This window comes from Vanacampus margaritifer, chromosome 1, assembly GCF_051991255.1.
Source record: "Vanacampus margaritifer isolate UIUO_Vmar chromosome 1, RoL_Vmar_1.0, whole genome shotgun sequence".
NCBI classification, from domain to species: domain Eukaryota; kingdom Metazoa; phylum Chordata; class Actinopteri; order Syngnathiformes; family Syngnathidae; genus Vanacampus; species Vanacampus margaritifer.
The window spans coordinates 10,091,474-10,104,537 of NC_135432.1; the positions used below are offsets into that span (position 1 = coordinate 10,091,474).

Genomic DNA, 13,064 nt, shown 5'->3' on the forward strand with positions numbered 1-13,064 from the left:
GTTGAAGTGTTCTTGGGCAAGACAGTGAACCCTGATTTGCTCTCAATTGGCCTGGAGGCGCCTTGCATGGGAGCAATCACCCACCGGTGTATGGACGGGCGCGTGAATGTGAGCCTCTGCCAAGAGTTATGGACATAGTATGGTGTGTTTAAAGCACGATATAGGTGCATTATAGGTTGCCATTTTTATGGTACACATGTTTCATATGTAGATGATTGGGTGTACAGAAAATTTGGTATGGTTCAGATGTATAGAGAACAAAAGTGGAATTACCTTGTGCTGTGTTCAATTAAATACATTTTTATTTATGTAATAATAATGTATCAGATTTATATAGTTTGAGTACTTTTATGTGCATCCGCATCTTATGCCTTATCTTAGTAGTTCTAAAAGTTCTAAATGACACTATGTTGAACAAATGTTTGCTAAAATAAATGAAAAAAACAACAACGAAATTCCAGCTATTTGGAGGTTTTTTTTCTCTGTTATACCAAACTCGTACCGAACCGTGAATTCTGTGAACTATTACACCCCTAGTAGCTGTCCATCCGCGCCCGACACTCAGATACAGTGCTCCAGTTAATGTGAGCTCTCGCTCTAGCCCAGGGGTGTCAAACTCATACTAGCACAGAGGAAAATATTTTGCCAAGTGGGCCGAACTGGTAAAATCACGGTATATAGCTTAAAAAAATTGGCGTCAGTTATACACAGATGTGCAGGCCAGCCCTAAATAGCGGGGCTGAACTGTAAATATATTTGGTCATGTAGTTAATGCTAGCTCAGCTGGGCTTCAGTTTAGTGCACAGCCTTTTACTGTATGACTATTGAGAAAATAAGAAATTGTGATGGTAATAGCCTATGCGCTTCTGTAAACTGCTGAAAATACAACAGGCCAAATATTTAGTGTGCGTGTGTGTGTAGTCTTGTTTTTCTTTCATAGTGGGGCTAACATTTCGGGATTTCACATGGTTGTGGAGCCCACCTGTCCATGTGGGGCCATTTTGCTGGGCCCCCCAAGTTTAGACCTCTTTTTGAGGCTCAAGACTTGGTTTTAGAGTTTAGGTTTGAATTGGGTTATGGTTGAGGTAATGGTAAGGAATGGGAGTAGGCAATCATTTTTGATGGTTGGGGTTAAGGTAAGGGCCGAGGAAATGCATTATGTCAATGAGATGGCCCCACAAAGATATAAAAGATATAAAACAAACCACTGTGTGTGTGTGTGTGTGTGTGTGTGTGTGCGTGCGTCTTTGCTACATTGTGGGGCCAGCACACGCGTGTTTTTCCAGGTTTAACTACCATTGTGGGGACTAACTTGAAATTGTGGGGATACTTTGGTGGATAGGGGCTCTCGAGGACCGAACTTGGCCACCCCTGGGCTAAGACATGCATCATGTTAATGAGATGTCCCAACAAAGATAGCACCGTGTGTGTGCTGGCTCTATTTCACCTTGAATTCAGAAAGTGTTGTGGTCCTGTATTCCCCATCTCCTGCAGGTTAAGGAAGTGTTCCTTCGTTTTGCTAGATTGTGCTAAACTAGAATTGCTTAATTTGGCATTGTAAATCTTGCAGTTAGGATGCTGACTCCCATTCCTCAACTCAACTCACTATTTGTAGAGCACTTTAAAACAACCACCGTTGTGTTCTTAAGCAGCAGATGGAATGAAAACAAGAGAGGCCCCAGGATTGAACCTTGTGGAACATGTTCCGTTGTAGATGTGAATTTATATTGCACATAATTGTCCAACAATTTTCTTTCATCAGTATGAAGGGATTACAATAATAAAGAAATCACATGACATACCATCACAACCGCCACAATTTGACTACTGAGCACATCAAATTCCCTGCAACACACATAGGCTAAGCAATCTAGCGTGATCAACTGCAGCCAACTGACTCGGGTGTGTGTCTTGACCTCAACTGAACCCCTGAGACTGACTCACCGAACCCCTGGGGGTCGATTGAACTCAGGTCAAGAACCACTGCCCTAATAGCAGTGCTTCATGAACCTCACCGCACATCAGTGAATGTGTGCCCACATGTGAGTGAGCTGGTTCTGGTGTAATGAATATAGAGTGAAAAATTGAATTTCCCTTCCAGGAGTAAATATGTAAATTGCATTCAAATTTGAAAAAAAAAACATTTTTTATCAAGATTTGGATTCTGACACAAAATTTCTACCAAAAACAATTTCAAACAAATGTATGAGCTAATTAATGGATGGATTGATGAGAATGATTTTACTGGTACACTTGACATCAAATTAGGCTGTATGCGGCAGCTGCACTACAGTTTGTTATCTCTGCTTTAACAGTATCTTTCTCATTAAGTTCACCAAACCACAGTAACCACACTGAAACAACTACGAAGGGAGCAGTCAAGGAGGGTTACTAGTTCTCACTGTAGCGCCACTGGGCTTTAAGTTCCTGAAGGTGATCTACCTTGACAGCAGTAAATGAACTCGTGAAGACAACGTTCTCTTGTTTGGACAGTGCAGACGAGACAAATGACCATGGATGTGCATATGACTAAGTGGACACTAAGTGGAGCTGCCCTTGCTGACAAATGGAGGCTGGCAGCTGCACCTTCACCTGGCCCCTCTCTGCTCCCGTCAACGTCTTGGGTGTCAGCGAGCTGACGGATAGCGGCCCGCGGCATTCTAGTGTGGCCTGCGACTTCACAGCCAAAATGCCAAACACAATTGTGGCACAAAGCTTTTGTGTATTATGGAGAGGATATTTATGTCCCGGGGAAGGGGCGCGGTAGTCATCCATCCTCATCTCACCAGGTTAAAAGACATTCAGGATCGGAGACACTATCACGGAAAAGGTGATATCGCCTCAAGAATGTCACAGGCAGAGATTTTGCCTGATATATTTTTTAAACATGGGTCCTAAGAAAGTGAGTACTGAGATAAAGTTGATGATGCTGAAGTAAAACTTGAAATCATACAAAAACTTGAGCGAGGTGTGCATGTAGTCGGCTTTGACGATGGAGTACAAACGCAATGCTTCTATGGTGTGTGTCTTAAAGCCAGGTTAAAGGCTATAACGGCCAAGGGGTTTAAAATAATATCCAAGCTACAGACCTATGTCCATGAAAAGATAGAGAATCTGCTGAAAGTGAGTAAAGTGTGGGTAAAGGCAAAAAGCAGTGAAGATTTATTTTTTCATGCATCAATTAACACATTTTCCACATTTATATTCATCAACTGGAAGAAATAGATTCGTCAAATACATTTTTCAATGTGTAGGCATAGACGAGTGTCTCGCGCAGCTTCAAGCTTCAGCATTACTGTGATGACAAACAAACACCAGTAGACGGGTGCGTTGCATCACATATTTGACATCAGCGCATTTTGAGTAGAAGATTCCATTTACGAACTGAATCCTCATTTGTTTATGGGGAACATGTTGGACGTCGGACAAGTTTAGGTAGCTCACAATCAGAGTGATATGAGAGATATGCATGGTATGAACAGAGTATGTCAGGGTTTTTTTGTCAGAAACCAGTGTTTTTGGTGAAAACAACTTATGTTGTACTGCTGATTACTAAAGAATTGAAAACGCTGGAATCATGTTTTTCCCTCACGAAAGAACTCCATATTTTGGTTGTTTTGGTGATTGTCAAAGAACACCATATTCTGTGGGTCTAGAAATATCAGTCACGAAGCAAGATGTAGTATCGATATTTTACATGTATTTATTTATTTATTTTGTTTTCTCATAGGTCCAGCGCGCAAACCCTATGTTAACACGTGAGCATGTGCCTGAATGCCAATGACTGGTGCACTGGCGATAAATTATTATTCTTACAGTGAATGACATATGACAATTATTCGTATTACGCTTCGTTTGAGTTTTTCTAACTACTAGTTGAGGTATGTGTTAGTGTAGGACAAGATGTAAATATTGTTTATGTATAGTGACTAGACTAGAGGAACTTTGGTGGCTGAGTGCAGAAGAGTGACATGGACTAAGAATATGAACTACATTGCAATTATTAATTATCAGTCCAGGTATGTTTAAGAACCTAACAAGAAAGTCTAATAACAAAAAACAAAGACGTTATTTAATAGGACAAATGATTTAAAATACCATAATATTTTATTAACTTAAAAGTACAGTGGAACCTCGGAGTTTGAACGTCTCGGAACTTGTACAAATCGGATTTCAATCAAAAAATCTGAGTTTGAACTTATTTTCGGAGTTTGAACACCCAAGCAAAGCAAGCTAAACCGAACGTACCTTGAAAACGGGTAGCAGAGTGAAGCCGAGCGGAGCCGAGCGGAGCCGACCAATGCCGAATGCTCATGTTGCGGTAGTTGAGACGATGCACTGCTCATTTCCAGTCAGATCGTGAATACTCCCGGAGGTGCTCCATACTCGTGGATGCATTTTGATTTTTCCACGACAATTTTCTTCGCCATGGGCCCAAAGAAATACAACAGTACCAGTGGCAGCAAAGGAAAACATACGGTGCTACAAACCGCAGTGAAATTAGGAAGGAGATTATCGCGCCGTTGTAACTACCATAACTACTTGTGTAAATACTGGCACTAGCTGTTCAACAACGTGCCTGACGTTAAACAACGCAAGCAAGGACCGCTTAGTAGTCTAACAATATGCCTAATGTAAAATTCACAAACTCAGCACTGAACTAAAGCTAGCATTAACATAGCATTTATCTTCCACTGATGGCATCCCACCACAACAAAAAAAGTAAGGTTTTTTTTGTTTGTTTTTTTAATACTGTACTGTAAATATAAAAAAACATAAATAGAAATTAAAATAGGAATTTTCTGTTTTTGGAGCTTGGGAACTGATTAATTATTTACATTATTTCCTAAGGGAAAAAAAATTGGGAGGTTGAGCAATTCGGACTTTGAACACTTCGCAGGAGCCAATTATGTTCAAACTCCAAGGTACCACTGTACTTGGTATCGGCGATATTGGCACTAGTATTTACTTGATATCGATTGATACCAAAATCTCAAGTATCGCCCAGCTCTAGTAACGTGTTTCAAAAGTAACGCGTATATTACGTTTGTATATTACGTTTAGCCAGTAACGACGTAATATAACGTTTAGTCAGTAACGGCGTAATATAACAAGATTAAATTTGGGTAATATTACAGTTACTGACTCTCATAAAGCGTTACAGTTTTGTGACCACAAAAAAATATAATCACTGATTAAGTGAAAAAAGCCATTTATTACAACAGGAGGAGCTAAGTAAAATCATCCGAGAGCAGATCTGCTTACTATTGCATTGCATTGCAGTGATACACTGGACACTGACCTCCCTTGAGAACAGCATCATATTCTACAGTATTAACACGACAGTCATCGCTGTAAAGTGTACAGGCTAAGAAGTCATTGTTTCTCACACCACTCAGTCACGGTGTCACAAAATAAAACATTCAAAATACAAGCACAGACAAAGCAAAACAAAAAAATAATAAACTGCATTGAGAACTATGAAAATGTAAGCGTTATTGTGTTTTTAGATATGATTTGAATGAGAAAAAAAATCTGAATTAGGCTGCAGTGTGAACAAAGCATAGATATTTTTGCTTTTATTACACACTTCCATCCACCCATTCATCTATTTTGTTAGACCAGTTATCAATTATACTTCATCTATCACTATTATTTTTTAGCCAATTTCTTTACATAGGCCTACAAGTCTACTATACATAAAAAAAACATTAAGTTATTGATAAGAGGAACACACATTGACAACATCAACTCATCTTTCCTTTGGTATGTACAGTAAATTAATTTGAATATGTTGATAACTTCATTTATGGTGTACAATCTGGATATTCTTATTTACCGGGCCAAATATCAGTTCCAATATTTATATTTGGGAAAAAATACATCTTGATACAAATATGAATCAAAGGCAGTGATCTCCCACCATAGAGTAAAAATATTTAACATTATACCGCACATTATATAGTTAAAGGTCCTCATTACAAGTTAACTTTACCAGCTATATGGCTACACATTTTGCATTTTCATTTTTAAAATCTCAAAATCACGATTAAATAAACAATGCCTGATGTAAAAAGAAAAGTTTTGGGCTACAACAGATAAATGGCATACATTTCCATTCATTTTAATCCGCAATGCTGATTTGAGATACGAGTGATTTGAGATATGAGCATGGTCACGGAACAAATCCAATCAAAGGTCAAGTCACTATATTTTGGTCTAAATCCATTTTTGTAAAGACCTCTTCCTCTTCCTGCCTGGCCTCACGTGTCACCAGCCTGTACATCAAGTGACAGCAAGTCTATTTGTGTCACAGCAGGTTGGAGAAGATGTCAGCAAGAAAACCATCGCCGGTTCCTCATGGCATCTGCTACAGACAAGAGGCAGGAAGCACCTCCTCGGCGCAGCTACATGATTTTCACATCAGGTCGTTTGACCTCAAATTTGACTTGTCACCAGAGGAGAAATAGAAGTGCACATCAATACGTGCATTTGCTTGGCTGCCATTCACAACTGCAAGGGCGAAGAAGAGGAATTGAAGGGCTTTAGCTCAGATACCTAAAGAACCATTAGTGTGATAAATGGAACATCCGAAATCAAACGCTGAGTTGCTTTCCCAGCTGGGGAGCAAGGTGTGCAGCCTAATATGCAGCGGAAGCGCTGAAAGCCTTTTATGAACCTCCCACCGATCCAACTCATTGTTCTCCAGATGCTTAGTTAATGGCGCCAATTGAGATTTCAAGGGTTCCCGAACCACGCGAGGTATTTAACGCAGCTCGCTATGTGAACACCATCTCACTTATTGTTTTCCTTTTGATGGAATTTTCTTCAAAGCGTGCCTCTTAACGTTCTCAGATCATCCGGCTCGGCCCCCTCATTTGCACAAATCTTGTTTTTTTCTTTTTCCCGCCCTCATTTGCACGCCGAGGTGCTTTACCTTTAGGAAAAGCAACATCAGGCTTTATTAAGGGCAAGAGGAAGAAAAAACAGGACGATCTTTCCGAGTGGTATTCCTCTCCCCGGGAGACTAAACAGAACAAGAAATAACATGAGCGCTATGTATTCATGTATGCCCTTTGATGTGCACGGTGCACCGTCCTGTACCCCCATTAACTATTTAACAGAAATATCACATTTGTCAAAACTAAAGTGTGCATCCAAGACGAGAGGTTGAGGGAAGTGTCGCAGAGTTGGAGGAGAGCAAAAAGGCCCAATTACGCCCAGTTCCGTTTCTTTCCTTTTTGAAGTAGAGCACAAACACAAGCGTGTGGAGCTTGTAAGAAGAGTGTGTCTGTGCATGTGTGTGTGCGTTTATGTGCGTGCATGTAGAAGCGTCATCACACATCATCTTACCACCCTCTAGTGGCTTTGAGAGAATTGAATCAAATTCCAAATAAAACGAGATCAGTGTGAATTTATTTGAATTTATTAAAGTGTGTTGCATTTATCAAGTATTATCACTGATGCTTCATTTTAATAAAATGAGGATTTTCTACATTAGGCTTCTGCTGTGAATGATAAGAATGAATGATTGCCTAATTAATGAATAGGAATAAAACAAATATTTGTTCTTATAGGTCAAATAAATTGAAATGAGGAAAAAAAAAACTTATAGGCCTACCATCTTTTTTTACAGTGAAATTCAAATAAAAATATCAAACTGTTGTCAAAGTGTCAGGCTGCACACAGACGTGCCAGTTAACTCTCGGCAGACGTCCCCGCAAACAAAAGCCAAAGTGCGGGCATCAAATGACGAAAGGAAAAAAAAGTAGCATTTGAAAGGGAACATGGGTCCTATTCAGCGGGTAATATCTGGCAATTAATCACTTGATTAATATGCCCTTAAACACACAATGTGACAGTGACAAATCTTGTTCACACGTTTGCGATCCCGAAAACGATAATTATCCAATGAAAGTCTCATTTGTCAAACACGGGCAGAGAGGCAGAGCTCCCGCTTCAGTCTGTAGTGTCACCCTTTTTAATTTGAGTACATTGTATCTTTACACAAGCGCTCACGGTCACTCCCCAAGCAAGTACACTGATCTTTTACATTACATAAATTAACACAAAAAGCGGTGCATGTTTTTTTTTTTCAATTATTATTATTCTACCATTTGTTGGTTTCCACAGTAACTTTCCCAAGCTGTTGCCTAGAAACCACAAGTTGGATATATTTAAGTACATCCACAAATATCTTCTATCAGCTCAGTGATCTCTCAAATGCGCTCACAAGCACAGCTAACAAGGACGCTGCAACCAAATTTAACTATGAATGTAATAATAAAAACACATTATCGAGCCTCCAACCAGTAGTTTTTGAGGATGACCCAAAACCACACTCAGAACCTGTAGCCAGCATGATGGACTTTGGATATCTAAGCAGATTGGTGAGGTTTCACTGCTCATTTCTTTTCATACAGTAGAGGCTCCAATCATAGCCTGTTTTTTTTTTTCTTGCTGTTGCTAATTCTGTTGTGACCCAATTTCCTCATTTGCAACAGATTCAAATGTGGTTCAGCATAAAAGTAGAAAAAAGAGATAAACAAAAAAAAAAAAAGATAAAAAGATCTCTCTGATTTTCAGTTGGAACCTTCAGTGAGAGTCCGGAGGGAAAATCCTGCTAGGGAGAAGATTGGTATGGACACTAATAATGCAGAGATTATCCTCCCCCATGATGAAAGGTTTATGCGGCCACCTCATTTAGACATGCTGATATTCAATATTAAAGCAGAGGAAAGACTCTTGGTCCACATCAAAAAGCCTTCATCCCTTTTACTGACTACTCGCCATCCACATCTTTATTTATAACACTGTAAATTAAATGTCCACTAAAAACAGGGTTTTTGTAGGGGGGGAAAAAAGTACACGGTGTGTGAAATCAAACTGCAAAATAACCTCAAAGGCTCATTTCCATTCTCAATCCCAAAGTTGTGCGACATGTGACAGACACGGCTGACAGCGGCTTGAAGTGCGGCCGTCACCCGGAGTGTGACAGCATATCTTCAGTGTGACGCGTGCAGATGAAGGGCTGAGGGCCTGGCCAGGCGGCACGCCGGGCCGGGGAGAGCTCGGGTTGGGTTGCAATGGGGGTGTCTGAGGCGGCACGGCTCCCCTGGCACTCGCCTAATGAGCTCCCAACGTGCAGCGACATCACACACACTCTCAGACACGGCGAGCCAGGGAGCAGTATGCGCATATAAATACACACCACGCACAGCCGCAACGCTAAATTCCAAGCGCCAAAGAGCATGTCTCAGCATACAGACACGGTCCAAGGATAACAAGTATGCAGCAGGCCACGGACGCGGGAACACACACGTGACAGCTCACTGGATGCTAAATTCATGCAAACACACACAAAGAACGACAATGTGTCACCTGAGAGTAAGTTCATTCTATCATGAATGTTACTGAGATGTATATAGCCATGTCTCACCGCGACATACTGATGATTGCCAAAGACAACGTCCGTGTTGGGAAACCTTTTTTGCAGGAGAAAAAAAATGCAGACTAAAGAAAACAAAATAGCAAACTATATCATTTTTGCAGCCCATTTGCTCTAATGATATTGTAATAAGATGCCTCACAATAGAGCGGGAATGGAAAATGTAATTACATGCATTAGTTTATGTAAGCACTGGTGCCGTCACAGATCCATCAGTTTTTCAGAGCTCATCTGCAAGACCATGCATCACTGTCAGCAGCCGTTTGATTGGGGGTTCATTCGTTAGCCTTGTTTAAAAAATGGCACCTCACATTTACTTAGGCCCAGACACAGCAGAGAAGTTATGACAGCGAAAAACACACAATGGCGGGGAAAAAAGGGTGAGATGGACCACTTTATCAGGCAATGTGTGGCAGGCACGTCTTGCTAATAGAGAAATGAGGATACTGATAACAGTTTGTCAACTCAGATCTGTGTACCGTTCATTCCTTCCATTTGCAATACAGATTTCAATATCAAAATGGGAGTCATTGTTTTGTTATTTGTATTTCAATTTAAGGCTTCTAAAATACAATGTTGAAAAAAACAGAGCTGAATTTGACTTTGTTTTTAACATGTGAGCATGTTAGCCACAACAATCAGTCCTAGCTATGACCACCATGCATGATTATCCATAAAATATGGAGCATGAACATTTTTGGGATCGGCTTCATGCATTGCATCTGACATGGAAGATATTTTACTGCAGTTTGTCTATCCGATAGCATTGGCTTCAAATCATTCTTTTCCACATGGAACAGCATATATGGACTAGTAGACATGGGGCCAATTCATCACCTTTGACAAATCATACCCGGATTTTTACATTAACTGACGATGGTTGGGTGAAATTAAACGCTTCTCTTGCAATTTTATTTTATTTTTTTTAAGTGCAACCTGAGACATTTGCTGCAACCATCCAACTCCAAACCGCAACGGACCTTTGACCTCTTGATGTGAATCACTTTCCCCAACTAGCACGAACAACACAGAAGAAACTCTGAGACTTTTAAGCACAACACAAAATCTTCTTTTTGTGTGTGAAATGAATTATCCTAACGACACACATTCTTGAAATACAACCTCCCTTCCAGAACACTTCCCTTGATTGTTAACCTAATAAACCTAGAAAAGTTATGCACAATTTGTGTAATTGAAGATACAATTAACAAGTCTGGGTTCTTTTAGAAGCTGGAAGACGGGTTTTATGCGGTGCCACAGAGTACCATTACGTTTCTCAGTCACCGTCCCTGCGCTCTTAATGGACATGAAACACAGAGCTGAAGAAATACACAAACACAATTGGGTTAGCGGGCACTTTACAGGGGAGAGGCCACCTCCATACATTTGCGTAAGAACACATAACTGTCACTAAATTACATGTCATTATTGGGCAGATCATATGGATCCCACTTATTGGTGCTTAATGGCCTCTTTTTAGAGGAAAAAAAAAGTGCTTTGAATGACGTTTAAAGCTAATGCCAAGGAGGATGATGGGTTGCCCCCCACCCTCCTTTGCTTATTCAGTTACTGTCCAAACCTCAATTTCCGTTTGCAATCAGCTCATTAAAGCTGACTGATGGAAGGGCGGCCATTAATGACACTCTGTGGCTTCATGTCAAGAAAACGGCCTGGACAGTGGACATAATCAGCAATGGAGGCAAGCCGCCCCCTGCTGGTCTAAATACGAAGCAGCTCATTTTGGGAAAGACTCTCCTAACTGTACACATGTATTTAATGTAAAAACTAGCAATGTGAAGCCTTAAAAAGAGTAAAGATTTCCATTTGTACTCAATAAGAAAATTCGCTTTTAATCAGGTTCAGCAAGAGAAGCAAATTCCAATTACTTTTTTCTAAGAGCCTTTTTATATACACAATAAATCATTTACCTTGTGCATACTTTATATATTAAGGTTCCATTCATGTCATCTTAACACTAAAATACATGTTCAATTATTTAAAAAGTCCACTTCCACAGCCAAACTATAATATCAGTATAAAGCAGATAACGAAAACTCATGGGTTGGCCGTTTTAATTTGTCTAATGGACACTCTCAAGCACAGTGCCCGCTCTCTCTTCAAAGTGGTAATTATTTATTGCATTAATTATATATTAATCTTTCATCATGTCTAAAATTATTATTATTATTATTATCATTATTTAATATTATTATTATCATTATTATTATTATTAATAAGCATATTGTTTTGTGTAGAGCTTTTGTAAATCTCTATACTATGTTTGTGCTGAAGTTTTTTTTTTTTTTTTACGTCAAAGAAATCCAGCCATGATACCATTTGCTTCATTAATTTCTTAGTTTTGCATTTTAGCAGGTAAAATACTTCAAATCGATTCCTTCATTGGCAGTCTCCTGTGTATAATTCATGAAAGGCCGGTAGAGGGCTAATTGTGCAAATTAATTTGCGTAAACGATGAAGCGAGAGATAACAGAATTAGATCTGGCACAGGTTCAACAGTGACAAACCAAGAAGCTGCTGCATCAAGATGCATCCTTGCCAGAAATTAGCAAACACAAATAATAATAATAATAATAATAATAATAATAATAATAATAATAATAATAGACTTTGTTGGTAATCTGCACCCAAGAATCGCAGTGAGGGGTGGGGTGTTTAACAAGGACATCATTAGAATAAACAATCTGGACTCTTGGACCAAAAATGAGGGTGAGGGATTAAGGAGCAGCATCAATGACTTGGTGTGACACGTTCATCAATCAGCACGTTAAGCGTCACATTTGACCACATTTGGCCTATCGAGTCACACCAGGCAGCCTTCACATGCAAGAAGCTAGCTACTGTTGGAGTTCATAGTGTGGATGAGGATGTTGGACCATTGATCACAAAAGTACCACTTGGAAGAGTTGAAAGTTTCCAGTAAATTTACATGGGGAATTTTGGTAATATTCTGAATAAGAAACTTTACAAGGGAATTAACTCAGGGTAATTTAATGAAAATATATTATATTTAGCAGCACAGTGGACAAGTTAGCACAGACCTGAGGTTGGTCATGGTTCAAATCCAGGCTTCCTTCTTGTGAGGAGTTTGTATGTTTTTCCCTTGGGTACTCTGGCTTCTTCATACGTTCCAAAAAGATGCACATTATGTTTAGTGAAAACTCTAAATGATCCTTAATCAGGGCTGGACTGGTGCAAGAAATGGACCATGGAATTCTGACCGGCCCGTGCACACCAGTAAGCGCACACATTACCATGAAACAAAATTCACACACACACACACACACACACACACACACACACACACAACACAAGAAGGGCCAACTTTGATTTTTAAAAAATAATCATTGTCCAATTATATTTAATATCCATTATATTCCATTTCTAATCACGGTATTCAATTTCTTTCAATATCATAATCATTACATATTATTTAATATCATTCAAAAGTACTCCACATCATTCCACAGGCATTCATTCATTAAAAGACAAAAAACATAATTGTTTTGAGTCAAAGAAAGCGTATCAGTTTATGAGACGTTTTGGGCTCCAGAGACGTCCTGGGCAATTGCTTGTGTTCTCCTATTGCTAAGTCTGC

At 39.6% G+C, this 13,064-nt stretch overlaps 1 long non-coding RNA gene across 6 annotated transcripts in view; it reads right to left on the reverse strand.

Annotated features, from left to right (window-relative positions):
* LOC144057484 (uncharacterized) overlaps positions 1–13,064 on the reverse strand; it is a 196,315-nt gene that overhangs the window by 164,469 nt on the left and 18,782 nt on the right. The window lies entirely within an intron of this gene.